The following is a 13,562-nucleotide window of genomic DNA, read 5'->3' as shown; positions in this document are numbered from 1 at the left end:
ACTAAATATTGTATAAAGGATGCGATTCGAACAGAATAAAATAAAAATTTTATGAAAGTCGAACAACTGTTCAGAGTGAATATATGTGATAAATAAACAGACATATATATATATAATATCTCTTACTGGGTGAAGTTTAACAGAATTGGCAAGCACCGTAATTACGAATCCGTTAAACTTATTTTTAAAAAAAACCTCAAAGTTTATATCAGTTATAAATTAAGAATATTAAATGTTGCCTGTATTACGTGAATTATTTTTTCACTATCATTTATTTACTTTGGCAAACTGAAACCGTAGTAACAGTTATCGATGTTGACTAACTCTACAGTTACCAACCAGAAAAAAGCCAGTTCAGATTAGTTGAAATGTCAACGTTGTGCTAGAGGACCAGCAGGTTTCTACACTAGGTGGTTGGTAAACACTGAAACAGTTTCCCGGGCGTGTTACAATGCCTTGTCTTCAACATATCACATTAGGCTGTACCACTGGATCTGCCTTCCGCTGTGTCCTTAATGAAGCGTTGGTTCGTTTGTTCTTTTGACGCTCCTCGGAAGAGTAGGCATTAATAGCTATAAGAGTTTAGAACAAGAACCACTTGGAACTGGCTGTGGCTGGATCCATCTTCGAATTACAACGAAAACAGCTTGCTAAGTGCAAGTGTACGCGTGAAACATTTATCGGAGAGTGGGTGTTTTTGAGTGTTAAACTCCACGAAATTTCGTGATTGTTTAATATGTTCTCATTGGATAATTATGTAAACATTCCAATCTATTAAATTCATTTATTTTCTCCTATCTCTAATCTAAGGTGAAAACTAGACTCTGGTGTAAATATATATTCATAAAAAATGATTTCAAAACATTTAAAATGTTTCAATAAGGAAAAGATGGATATTATACATTTTACAAAACTTATCTCTGCAATTCTTGTTTTGACAAACCATATACTACTAGTCTCTACATATACAGATTAATGGTAAATTTTCTTGCTTGCAATTGCTCTATGAAGAGAGAGAGAGCGTGTGGACCACTACTATGTCTGTTGTATCCTAGCTGGCCTAATGAGCCCTGATATTAGTCAAAGGACCTCGTTGACACTGGATATGGCAAGATGTATTAGTGGTTGACATTTATTTACCTTTGCTTTCACTTATGGATTCTTAGAATTAATAATATGCTTTTTTCCCGTTGACGTTGTTACTGCCCGACTAGCTATGGCAATAAGAAGGCTAGCTTGGAGGTTTGCCAGTTCTTGTGAATGATAGTAAAGTTAACTCATGTAAAATAATAAAAATAGATAAATAATCAGTGCTAAATATAAAATAAATAATATAGTGTTATTTATTCTTACCCTAAAAATCTGACTCGCAAATGACAATAATAACAATTCGAATGCTTAATCTGGTTCACACCATAACTGTTGTTATTCATGAAAATCGATAATGTATAGACATATATGTGCCGCTTTGGCCATAATTAACGCCCCCGGGAACGTTGCAAACTGCAAAAGGAGGGGCGCTAATTTTTCATATGTGACTTGTGTGTATGTTTCTTTTTCTTTCTTTTTTTAAATCCAAATTACGGTAATAAAAGTGGATTATATGTTGGATTACTATTGCTGTCTCACAAGGTAAGCTTTATAAAAATACCGGGGGGGGGTGATAATTAGAGAGGGGGGCTTTGATTAGGGGCAATACGGTATGTATATAGAATTTGGAAGGAATGTGAAACAAGAGAAGCGATTAGAGTAATGAGAACTATCTGGTACTCCGTTGGGATAGCGGTAACTCTAAAACCCGCGGTTTGATTCCCCGCAGTGGACACAGCAGATAATTCAATGCAGCTTTGCTCTAAAACATACAAAGAACTATCTGTGAAAAGAACTTGAGATTTAACCAAGAGGTATTTATCTGTTTCATTTATTTGGAGAAAATATTTGATAGGGTAAATTGGAATACCGGGTGGAAGTATTGTTTGTTGCATAAGCACAAAGCTACACAATGGGCTATCTGTGTCCTGCACACCACGTGTATCTAAAACCAGTTTCTAGCGTTGTAAGTCCACAGACATACCGCTGTGCCACTGGGAGGGGTTGAGCTGTTTGTTTTTGTATTTAACACAAAACTACTCGAGGGCTACCTGTTCTAGCTTTCCCTAGTTTAGCAGTGATAAACTAGAGGGAAACCAGCTAGTCAATACCACTCACCGCCAACTCTTGAGTTACTCTTTACCAACGAATAGTAGGATTGACTGTTACATTATAACGTCCCCAAAGACTGGAAGGGCGAGCATGTTCAGGGACGGGATTTGAACCCGCGACTCACAGATTATGAGTCTAGTGTCTTAACCATCAGGCCAAACTGGAAAGACATAAGGCTGATTGCGGCTTCTTTGTACATGGGTCAAACAACAACAGTGAAAATAGCTGAAGGTAAATCAGGTGATGCAGTAATAAGAAAAGATGGAAGGCAGGGATGCATATTATCCTCGACATTTTTCAATTTTCACATAGAGACAGTAATAAAAGAAAGCATGGGAAAATCTAACTGAAGGAATAATGATTGGAGAACAAATAGAGAGATTTGAAGGTGACAAGACAGCGCTGGCTAACACAGAAGAAAGGCTACAACTTATCCATACGAAACTAAACAAAGCAGCAAAAGATTTTACTATGAAAGTAAACACGAAAAAGACCAAAGTGATGGTGGTATCAAAGGTTTGTTTGTTTGTTTTAATTATGCACAAAGCTACACAAGGGCTATCTGTGCTCTGCCCACCACGGGTATCGAAACCCGGTTTCTAGCGTTGTAAGTCCGCAGACATACCGCTGTGCCACTGGGGGGCTGGTATCAAAGGAAAAGGTAGAAAACTAAACATTACTGCTAAAGGTAAAATAAGTTGAAAGAAGTAAAAGAGTTTCGCTACTTAGATAGCCTTAGCACATCAGACGGTCGGTGTTCTAAATAATTCAGAACCAAAGAGCTTCGCTACTTAGATAGCCTTAGCACATCAGACGGTCGGTGTTCTTAATAATTCAGAACCAAAGAATTTCGCTACTTAGATATCTTTAGCACATCAGATGGTCGGTGTTCTAAATAATTCAGAACCAAAGAGCTTCGCTACTTAGATAGCCTTAGCACATCAGACGGTCGGTGTTCTAAATGATTCAGAACCAAGGAATTTCGATACTTAGATAGCCTTAGCACATCAGACGGTCGGTGTTCTAAATAATTCAGAACCAAAGAGCTTCGCTACTTAGATATCTTTAACACTTCAGACGGTCGGTGTTCTAAATAATTCAGAACCAAAGAATTTCGATACTTAGATATCTTTAGCACATCAGACGGTCGGTGTTCTAAATAATTCAGAACCAGAACTGGAATGGCTAGAGAAACCTTCACAAAGGAAAAGGAGCTACTAACTAAACACTTTGAGAGGAAACTGAAGAGTCTGGTTTGTTCTGAATTTCGTGCAAAACTACACGAGGGCTACCTGCGCTAGCTGTCCCTAATTTAGCACTGAAAGACTATAGGGAAGGCAGCTAGTCATTACCACCCACCGCTAACTCTTGGGCTACTCTTTTACCAACGAATATTGGGATTGACTGTCACGTTATAACGCCCCTACGGGTGAAAGGACGAGCATGTTTGGTGGGACGAGGATTCGAACCCGCGACTCTCATATTGCGAATCGAGCGCCCTAACCCTAACATATGTATGCGAGACGTAGACAATGCGTAAGGAAGACACAAAGAGATTGGAAGATTTTGAAATGTGAACTTGGTGAAGAATCGTGAAAATAAGTTGTATCGAAAGGAAGATAAATGAAGAGGTTATACGTCAGGTGGGAGAAGAGCGTGGACTTGTCTCATCAGTCATGAAGAGGAGGAAAATATGGATTGGACATATGTTCAGTGGGAATGGCCTGATAAAGGAGGTGATCAAGGAAAGATTCCTTGGAGAAGCTCAAGAGGAAGGAAAAGGATGATGATATCCAACTAGAAAGGGATTGTGGGAAGAGGAAGAGAGCAGCTGAAGACAGAGCTAAATGGAGGGAATAACTGTGCCTCGGACCTGTCTAATGACAGAACACTTAATGATGATATAGCGGCAAGACTACTACAATGTCTGTCGTATCCAAACCTGGCTTAATGAACTTTGGTATCAGACGAAAGGCCCATTCATATTGAATATGGTAGATATAGTGTGGTTAACGTATTATAACACATTCTTCTTGGCTTTCACTCATGTGTTCTTAGAACTACTAATATTAAGCTGATTTAAGTCTGGTGAGAACAGGTTCAAATCCAAAGTGGAACACCTTTCTAAGAACGCATTACCACACTCTGTCGGGGGTTTAGAAATCCGATGTTAATCACAAGACATACAGGAAGACATTGAAGGTCAACTTTTTGATAATTTACATTTATCAATTAATGCCCTTCTTTTGTATTGTTGCTAAATATTTGTTTCATTATTATTCTCTTACTTTTCAAGTTTATTACTTTACTTTTTCCATTTCTTATATGTTTCTACTTATTTATGCATTTTAGTTACAAATATTTTGTATATTTAATGCTTTTTTTATCCTTTTCCTTCTTCGTATCCAATATTAAATATTGTTTTCTTATTTTTTCACGATTCTATGTCTTCCTTTCCTAACCGATTTTATTACACCTTTTCGTTAATTTTGTTTCTGGAATTATATATTTTTCTTTCTTTCTTGTCGCCCTTCTTTCCTTCTTCACTCAGTATTTTCCTTACATTCTTATTATTATAATTTTTAATACATTCTTCCTTAACCTTTCTTCCATAATTATTTTACCTGCATCTCTTCTTTTGCCCCTCATCTCCCTGTGGTACAGCAGTTAGTATTCGGATTTACAACGCTAAAATCAGGGGTTTGATTCCCCTCGGTAGACACAGCACATAGCCCGATATCACTTTGCTAAAAGAAAACACTTTTGCCCCTAGTGGCACAGCGGTATGTCTGTGGCCTTACAACGCTAGAAACCAGTTTTCGATACTGGTGGTGGGCAGAGAACAGATAGCCCATTGTGTAGCTTTGTGCTTAATTACAAACAAACTCTCCTCTTTTGCTCCTTTCTTTACCTGAATCTTGTCTCGTTTGCCCATTCTTTACTCACATAGTCTCTCCTTCCATATCTCTTTAATTATACGTTTTTAGACTCCGTGTTTTACTGCTTTATCAACGTCTTTCTTTCATTATAAACCATTTATTTATAGTTCATGTCTGGGTCGATCTTGCTCGTTACCGAAAAAAAAATCGCTTTTCAGACTTTGGTACATTATAAGACCGGCAATCAAATCCTAATCAGAATTAATGACGGCTAGCGCATAGTTCTTGTGTAGTTTTGCGCGATTTTCTTCTCTGCTTACTCCTTTCTCACTCAGTTAGCTTCTTTCTGTTTCTTATTCCTACGTAATCTTGGTCTATAACCATTTACTCCGTATTTTCTCATGTATTAACCCTTTTAACTTACCCCCCCCCCAGGTGGCACAACGGTATGTCTGCGGGCTTACAACGCTAGAAACCGGGTTTCGATACCCGCGGTGGGCAGAGCACAGATAGCCCACTGTGTAGCTTTGTGCTTAACTTCAAACAAAAACTTTAACTTACCTTTTTTTTGTTTTTCTTTCTCATTTACTTCTAACAATTACATTAGAAAGGTGGTGTTTTCTTATAGCAAAGCCACGTCAGGCTATCTGCTGTGTCCATCGATGGGGAATCGAACCCCGGATCGTAGCATTATAAATAAGAACACATTAGACAGAACTAGCTGTTTTATTCCTATTGTATATAGTTTAAAGCTAAACGTTCACTTAAACTGCAAAACGCCTTCATGAGGACCATTTAATAATTAATACACTCATAGCTCAAGCATGAACGATGGTTTGGTAAAGGTGTATTTCTCTCATGCTGGGACGGGCAAGTCCTACTTACTAGCTCGTCGTGTTTCGAGCTGGAAGATCTGATGTTCGAGAAGCCTTAGGCCACTGAATACACTCAGCACTTTCAGCTGCGGGAAAAGTTTGTTTGTTTTGAATTTTACGCAAAGCTACACGAGAGCTATCTGCGCTAGCCGTCCCTAACTTAGCAATGTAAGACTAGAGGGAAGGCAGCTAGTCATCACCGCCAACCCTTGGGCTACTCTTTTACCAACGAATAGTGGGATTGACCGTCATATTATAAACGCCCCCACGGCTGAAAGGGCGAGCATGTTCGGTGGGACGGGGATTCGAACCACATGGCCATGCCGGGCCGCGAGAAGAGTTATAGCTGTGTCACTCAATTCTGATACTTCAAATCAGTCTCATAGGTGATAGGTGCTGCTGACTGTTTATCCACACACACACCCCCTCTCTCTCTCAGGTCAACAGCTCTAAACTAATTGTGGCTACGCTTGAACCTTAAGGAGTCTCTGGTTTTGCCCATAAGATTCCTTTCAGGTTGAAAATGCCAAATATTTCATGATTCTCAAAAGTAGGTAAGATTGTTTGTTTGTAGTTACGCACAAAGCTACAAAATAGATTGAAACCCGGATTCTAGCGTTGTAAGTCCGCAGACATACCGCTGTGCCACTGGGGGGCAAGCAGGTAAGAAAAAGATTAAATTAATAGTCAACGAATGATTTTGGTGGTAGTGGTGGTGGTAAGAGCTAGTTGAAGTTGCTTTTAGAATCTATCAATGTGCCTTTTGTCCACCAATTATGGGCAATGTTCTTTGGTGATTAAACTTTTATTACTCCAAGCTGCCTAAGAAAAACATTTTAAATTTTTAAAATGAAAATCAAGGTTTAAAGTTAAATGTATTTTAAAGAAAATTAGTGCTAATTTGCATGAAGGTAACTGGCTAGTAACATTAAAATGACATGGTTAAAACATAGATAATTGTGTAATTTAGGTTGTACATGTGCATGGTTCTGTCGATCAAACTAGCTAAATCTAGATAATAATATATTAAATCAGATGCTTCTTGGCTATACAACCAACAAGACAACACATCTCATAGCAACAGGCCACATGCTTTAATAAACTGATTGGGCAGTTTCAAGTTAGGATTAGGTAAAAAAACAACAACAACAGGAGAGCCTATATATGTGTGTGTTTTAGAAACAAATCCGTTATTCTTATGAAAATTAATTTCTTAGTATATAAATTATGTTTCCCGGATATGTAAAAAGTTTATTGTAGCGATATTTTTTTTGTGTTATACTCCTCGCCTGGTATGAACAGGAGGTTAGGGAGCTCGACTCGCAATCTGAGGTTCGCGGGTTCGAAACCTCGTTCCACCAAACATGATCGCCTCCTTCAGCTGTGCGTTATTATGTGGCGTTCAATCCCACTATTCGTTGGTAAAAGCCTAACCCAAGAATTGGCGGTGGGTGGTGATGACTAACTGCCTTTCGTCTAGTCTTTCACTGCTAAATTAGAGACAGATAGCCCTCGTGTAGCTTTGCGCGAAATTCAAAACAAATCAAACCATTTACACACCTTACGACACTTTCAAGTATGTAACACAAACAGTTTGACAATGTTTTGTAACTTGTGTGATTAAACCGGTATAAATCGCTTCCATGAATTACGTTATACAGCAGAGGACCACGTGGTTAGTCTCAGAGGCGTCGGAACCGGGAGGGGGGGGGGCACCCCCACTTTTACATATATGACTTATATAGCAACTGTAAATTATATTATTATATTAACAGCTTTATTTTTACTTTCAATCTGTCATTGTAAAAACTGCTAACTGTCTAACCATGTACCCCCACTTTGCAACTTCCTCCTACACCACCGAGTCTATATCGCCATGTCCAGTCATACTCTATTTTACGACCGACGATCTGGACAATAGCCCTGCAGAGTAGTTTTCATTGCAAAAAGCTCCGCGTGAGGCTTTCATGTCCAAAGCACACCAATTCTACCGACGTGAAATTAAGTGATTAAAAATTGCCTTTAGGAACTTTAGATTAAAAATGGGTTATCAAATATGTAACATAATCTCAAATGAAAAGTTGATAATAAACAGCATACGATAATAGAAGTATATGTATATATCTGTGTCTCTGTAAATGAATTATGATACACACATATTATATTACTGTATTCGACTGTAGATCAGTTTGTGGTTGCACACGTTGAGCTGTGAGCTTGATTCCATAGGATGTCCGTATGAGACATTAATGACATATTATGTATGCTATACAGTAGAATATGAAGTTATATTGCTCATATTTTATCATGGTAGAGAGGAATTGAAACACTAGTTATTACTTTACATCAGATTGAAGACACGAGGCTAATGTTTTTATTGTGTTACAAGCTAAATACATGTAATAGCCAACGTTATTAGTTAAATTGCTTAACTTCGATATGAAGATGTGAAGCTACAGTTTTTATTGCATTACTAATTAAACACAGATATACGCATATATTCAACACTTACACTAGTCATCGCTTTACGTCGATTTGAAGCTGTTGAGCTACAGTTTTCAGTGCGTTACAAATATATGTATTGTCACTGCTTTACGTGAGTTTGAAAGTCTGGTGCTACACTAGGGCTTCGCTGTAACGCGGCCCATTTCGCGAGACCGCGTTATAAGTGAGACGGCATTGTAAGGAGGTCCTTATTTGTTTTTTTGTTCTGAATTTCGCGCAAACTACACGAGAGCTATCTGTGCTAGCCGTCCCTAATTTAGAAGCGAAAGACAAGAGGGAAGGCAGCTAGTCATCACCACCCCACCGTCAACTCTTGAGCTACTCTTCTACCAACAAATAGTGGGATTGACCTTCACGTTATAACGCCCCCACGGCTGAAAGGACGAACATGTTTGATGGGACGAGGATTCGAACACGCGACCCTCAGACTGCGCTCTAACCACTTGGCCATGCCAACGAGGTCCTTTTAAAAGCGCCTAGCCAGTAGCCAAAATAATCCACAACTACAGGTAAAGTGATCTCATAAACAGATAAACCACATGATCTGATGTAAGCAAACGGACTTCTGGTAACAAAATGAAGACAATCAATTCAAATAAATTTCGAGTTTGGTATCAGTACAAATACAGATGGCTCTATCCTAAATTTCACCTGTGTTTATACAGAGAAAAACGGCGTTCATTAAGGATGGGGAAATTTCATTGGCTGAGCCCCTTAATTAGTCAAGAGACTGTCATCTCATTGTCTGATTCTAAATCTAACTACGTGTTTTATTATCAAAAATTTGTTATTAAAATAACAATGAAGGAGTAACGAGCCGTACCCAATAATCCAGCTGTTAATTAATAGAGAACACAGTTGTATGATAATTAAATATCTTATTTATTTAAATTTACGTTTTCATATAAAGTGTGACATGGCAGAAGTCTGTAATTTATACTTCAACAATGTTCGATAAATCGCGAAAAAGGCTGGGAATAAATCTGAAAGGAAAGATTTAAATGAAAACTATGTGGCCTAAGACACCCACGTTATACCGAGTTCTGCGCTATAGGGGGGTCCCAGTGTAGTTGTTTTATTGTGTTACAAGCTAAACACAGATGTATATTTTTCTACCTTAAAAAGTATCTGTTTTATTTCAGTTCGAAAGTTTCATTTTTATTATGTCTTCTGTCTGTTTGTTGTTAAGTGACATAGTAGTGTGCTCTTCCAATTTTAAGTATCAAAATCCGAAATGTAGCCCTCAGTCTAAAGTACATGCTATGTGGATCAGGGGTATGGTCTGCTGCCACCATATCAGGGAGGTATGAGCCTTGAATTCAGCCTGGACTCAGAATATGGTGCTTCTTATAAAAGTTTGGGTCTTTCTTTGTTGGGTATGCATGGTATTAATGCAGATATCTCAATGAACAGTCTTGCATGATGGGGTACAACCAAGATATCAGGATCTGGGAGTCCCATACTTTAATAAGTGTAAAATCTTGATCCTGCTGTCACCAAACAAATAGATGTGGGCCACATTCTTTCCATAGTTCCTGATGACCTTTTGCATCACCCTTTTTCCTCGTCCTTTGTGGTACCTCGCCTCAAACTCTCAGGGCACTTTGGTTCCTCTCTTCCCTAAAAGGTTCCCCACTAACTCGCTGATCAACATCATTGTTGGTGAGGGCTTGTTAGCTCATTTGACAGCAAAACAGTTCCTGTTGGTGGTTTCTATCTACCAATAACCTCTTTCTCTTGACTCACCTACTCCCAGCCATCATCCAACTCTTCTCCCTCAAGTGCTCACTGTCTCACCTTCCAACAAAATAGTTCATGTTGGTGGAACCCATACACCAATAGTGCCTCTCAGTACCTGACTTTCTTTAGGACTGGGTACCTCATTTAATGATAAAGCTTCCTACAACTCCATCAATCATGGTCACTTGCAAAAGGACTTGCCGATTAGCAAAATAGCTCTTGTTGGTGAATCTCATCCACTAATGGCACCTCTTGTCTTAGTCTCGGCTTAACTAGGTGTCTCACTTCACAGATAGGCTCCTTGCAAGCCCACCAAAAATGTTTCATCAGCAAGATCTTGCTGTCTCACTTGACAGAAGAACAGCTCATGTTGATAAACCTCGTCCACCACCAGCACTTCCCCCCTCTCTTCTGTGGATGCAAGAGGTGGTTTTCTGTGTCTCTGCTTGTCATATCTCTAGAAGTCATATAGAGCTCACCCCAGTCAGTCTCTTGGACATCCTTGCCTGCTTGCCACCCTAAAATTCCCCAGTTGACTTAATTCCACTATCTGGGCTCAACTCCACCAGTTCTTCTGGTTTTTCCAGGTAGCCCTCATTCCTTATCCCAGGCTTGAGGTCGCAGTGTGATGGCTGTTAGGGACCTTTGCAGCAATGGCAAAAGGCAATGCTCTAGGAGAGGGCTTTGTCATGATCTGGTCACCCTACCTGTAGACGGATCTGTCTCCACCAGGTCTTTTGGTTTTTCCAGGTGGCCCCATTCCTTATCCCAGGCTTGAGGTCGCAGTGTGATGGCTATCAGGGACCTTTGCAGCAATGGCTAAAGGCAATGCACTAGGAGTGGGTTTCGTTATGATCTGGTCACCCTACCGGATCTGTCTCGGTTCTTAACACATCGTTCTCCAGATTGTACATCCGTCGTCTAGTAGAAAATGTCATTTTTGCGTGATCAGAAACTTAGGATCACTCACTAGAATATCGGTGAATCTGGTCACTCACCTTCTCAGGGCTATCAAAACATCTTCACAGCTATCATATTCTTCGGTCATAGCGTCAAATGTTTACCTTTTCTTATACTATGTAGTATTTTCTGCCTCATGGATTTACCTCAGAGTAGTCAGTTAGGGTGCACTAACTGGAAGTTCAAGGATATTGAGCTGTGGAGTTTGCTTCTCCTTGAACTCAGACCAATTTCATCATGCAAAAGAGAGAGAGAACAAAAAATGTACAAATCTGAAAATTTTTACTGACACAAAAACAAAACAAAACATGGTACAAAATAATAGAAATGTTTATCGTATATTGATAGAACTGGTACGAGATGTGTGAAAAACCTGTAATAGTTTTTCTCACGGTTCAAACCGTAATCCCCCTTGTAAATTAAACTAACAACTAAATAGGCTAAAATTAAATTGAAAAATATCCCTGACACTTTAAAAGAAAATACAGTAAAAAGTTTTACTAAAAATTGATCTTGCTACTTATCCTGTAGTTAAGCTGAATAAAATTTGACTCAGTCAAAATTGATAATTTAATTTTAAAACTTTGTGAGAATATTTAATGCTCTCGAAGCCTTAAATGTAAAGTTAAAAATAAAATTAGCAAAGATATATATTCTAAAGATCTGCTGAACATTGAAAATCTGCAAAACTTTCCTAGCTGGGGGCAAGCTTGGCTTTATATACGAAAACACATAATACACACAAAGCTCAATTTTCTTCTTGCCTCAAATCCAGTAGATGATCTGCGTATTTTTAGTGTGTCATATCATATCGTTTCAAACTGAATAGTAGTATTATTCGATTTCCTGACAGAAAAAAAGGACTTTCTTCTAACTACCTTACAAATGATCTTTCGTATATGAGAAATGGATGACAACTAATCGCAAACACACCATGTGCTCTAGCAAAAAGGAAAGTTCAGTAACTTGAACACCTTACTACATCCAAACTGAGAATGATGAGAAACACTAACTAAACACACTTTTACACGTTTGTTAAAGGAGCAGAAAATATACAGTGTGGTCTAGTACTACATATTTCTATCTGTGTTTAGCTTGTAACAGAATAAAAACAGTAGCCTCACACATTTAAGGTTTGGTTTGAATTTCGTGCAAAGCTACTCGAGAGTTATCTGCGTTAGTTGTTCCAAATTTAGCAGTGATAGACTAGAGGGAAGGCAGCTAGTCAACACTACTCGCCGCCAACTCTTGAGCTACTCATTTACCAACGAATAGTGGAATTGACTATAACATTATAACGCCCCCACGGCTGAAAGAGTTAACATGTTCGATGATAGAGATTTGAACCCACGGACTGCGAATCGAGCGCCTTAACCGCCAGCCCATGCTAGGCCACGACGTTAAGGAATGGTGACTTACAACGTCGACTATATTCATATGTGTTTAACTCATAGCACAATAAAAACAGTAGCCTTCAAGCCCACATAAAGCAATGACTGTTTTAAGTGTTCAAATAAAGTCATATCATATGTTTTACAACCTGCTTTTACTAATATTGTAATATTTTTTAATTTTCTTTTATCTAGTTTGTATGCAGTTTTGACATAACCATGTGGGCCAGAAAATCATTGAAGGTATTTTATTCTAGTTGTGTTTCTTTTGTTTGTCTTCTAAAACAGATAAAATTTACTCTTCCCGAGGAGACATTGTAGTAATATTGCATATATGGCTGCACGGATGAGATGGTGCCGTCGACTGGATAAAGAATCCGAAGTTATCTATTAGTTTGGATCTTCGTTTCTTAGTCCATTTCTATCAAGAGGTTTATCTTGAGAGAGAGAGAAAGCTGCCGACTTAGTCACAATAGTGGAAGCAATAGTCTTGTTGTCGGTGTATTTTCTTTTTATTTAGTTGTAATAAAGATTGTGTTTGTTTTATTTCAACTAGTCCATTTTGGAACTACTTGGAAATCAGACTTACTTGAAAGTAGCATATATCTATATAACCAAAACAGTAACATGTGTGCGTGGGAAGTAAGGGAGGATTTATTTGTTTGTTTTGAATTTCGCGCAAAGCTATATATATATATTTAGCTTGTAACACAAAAAAACAGTAGCCTCACGTCTTTAAGCCGACGTAATACAACAGCTACTCACAGTGTTTATTATAGAAATTTATATGCCCCCCAGTGGCAAAGCAGCACTAGAAACCGGGGTTCGATACCCGTGGAGGGCAGAGCACAGATAGCCCATTGTGTAGCTTTGTGATTAATTACAAACAAACAAATTTATATAACCATGTTTGGTTTGTAAAAACCACACATTCAGACAAAGGTGCTCTACAGTTATTGTGTCAGATTTATCGGTGCAGTCAACAGTAACTTGACCTTTGTCATTACGAT

At 38.5% G+C, this 13,562-nt stretch overlaps 1 protein-coding gene across 1 annotated transcript in view; it reads left to right on the top strand.

Moving 5' to 3' along the window:
• The window catches only part of LOC106459073 (protein arginine methyltransferase NDUFAF7, mitochondrial-like), a 60,073-nt gene extending 47,208 nt beyond the window's left edge, over positions 1 to 12,865 (top strand). Inside the window, exon 12 of the mRNA XM_022385474.1 lies at positions 12,841 to 12,865. The gene's annotated coding sequence lies outside the window, so the exon portion shown is untranslated. The remainder of the gene's footprint in view (positions 1 to 12,840) is intronic.
• The last annotated feature ends 697 nt before the right edge of the window (positions 12,866 to 13,562 follow it).

This window comes from Limulus polyphemus, unplaced genomic scaffold, assembly GCF_000517525.1.
Source record: "Limulus polyphemus unplaced genomic scaffold, Limulus_polyphemus-2.1.2 Scaffold554, whole genome shotgun sequence".
NCBI lineage: Eukaryota > Metazoa > Arthropoda > Merostomata > Xiphosura > Limulidae > Limulus > Limulus polyphemus.
Note: the sequence above shows the minus strand (reverse complement) of the source record. Positions and strands in the feature narration are given on the sequence as shown.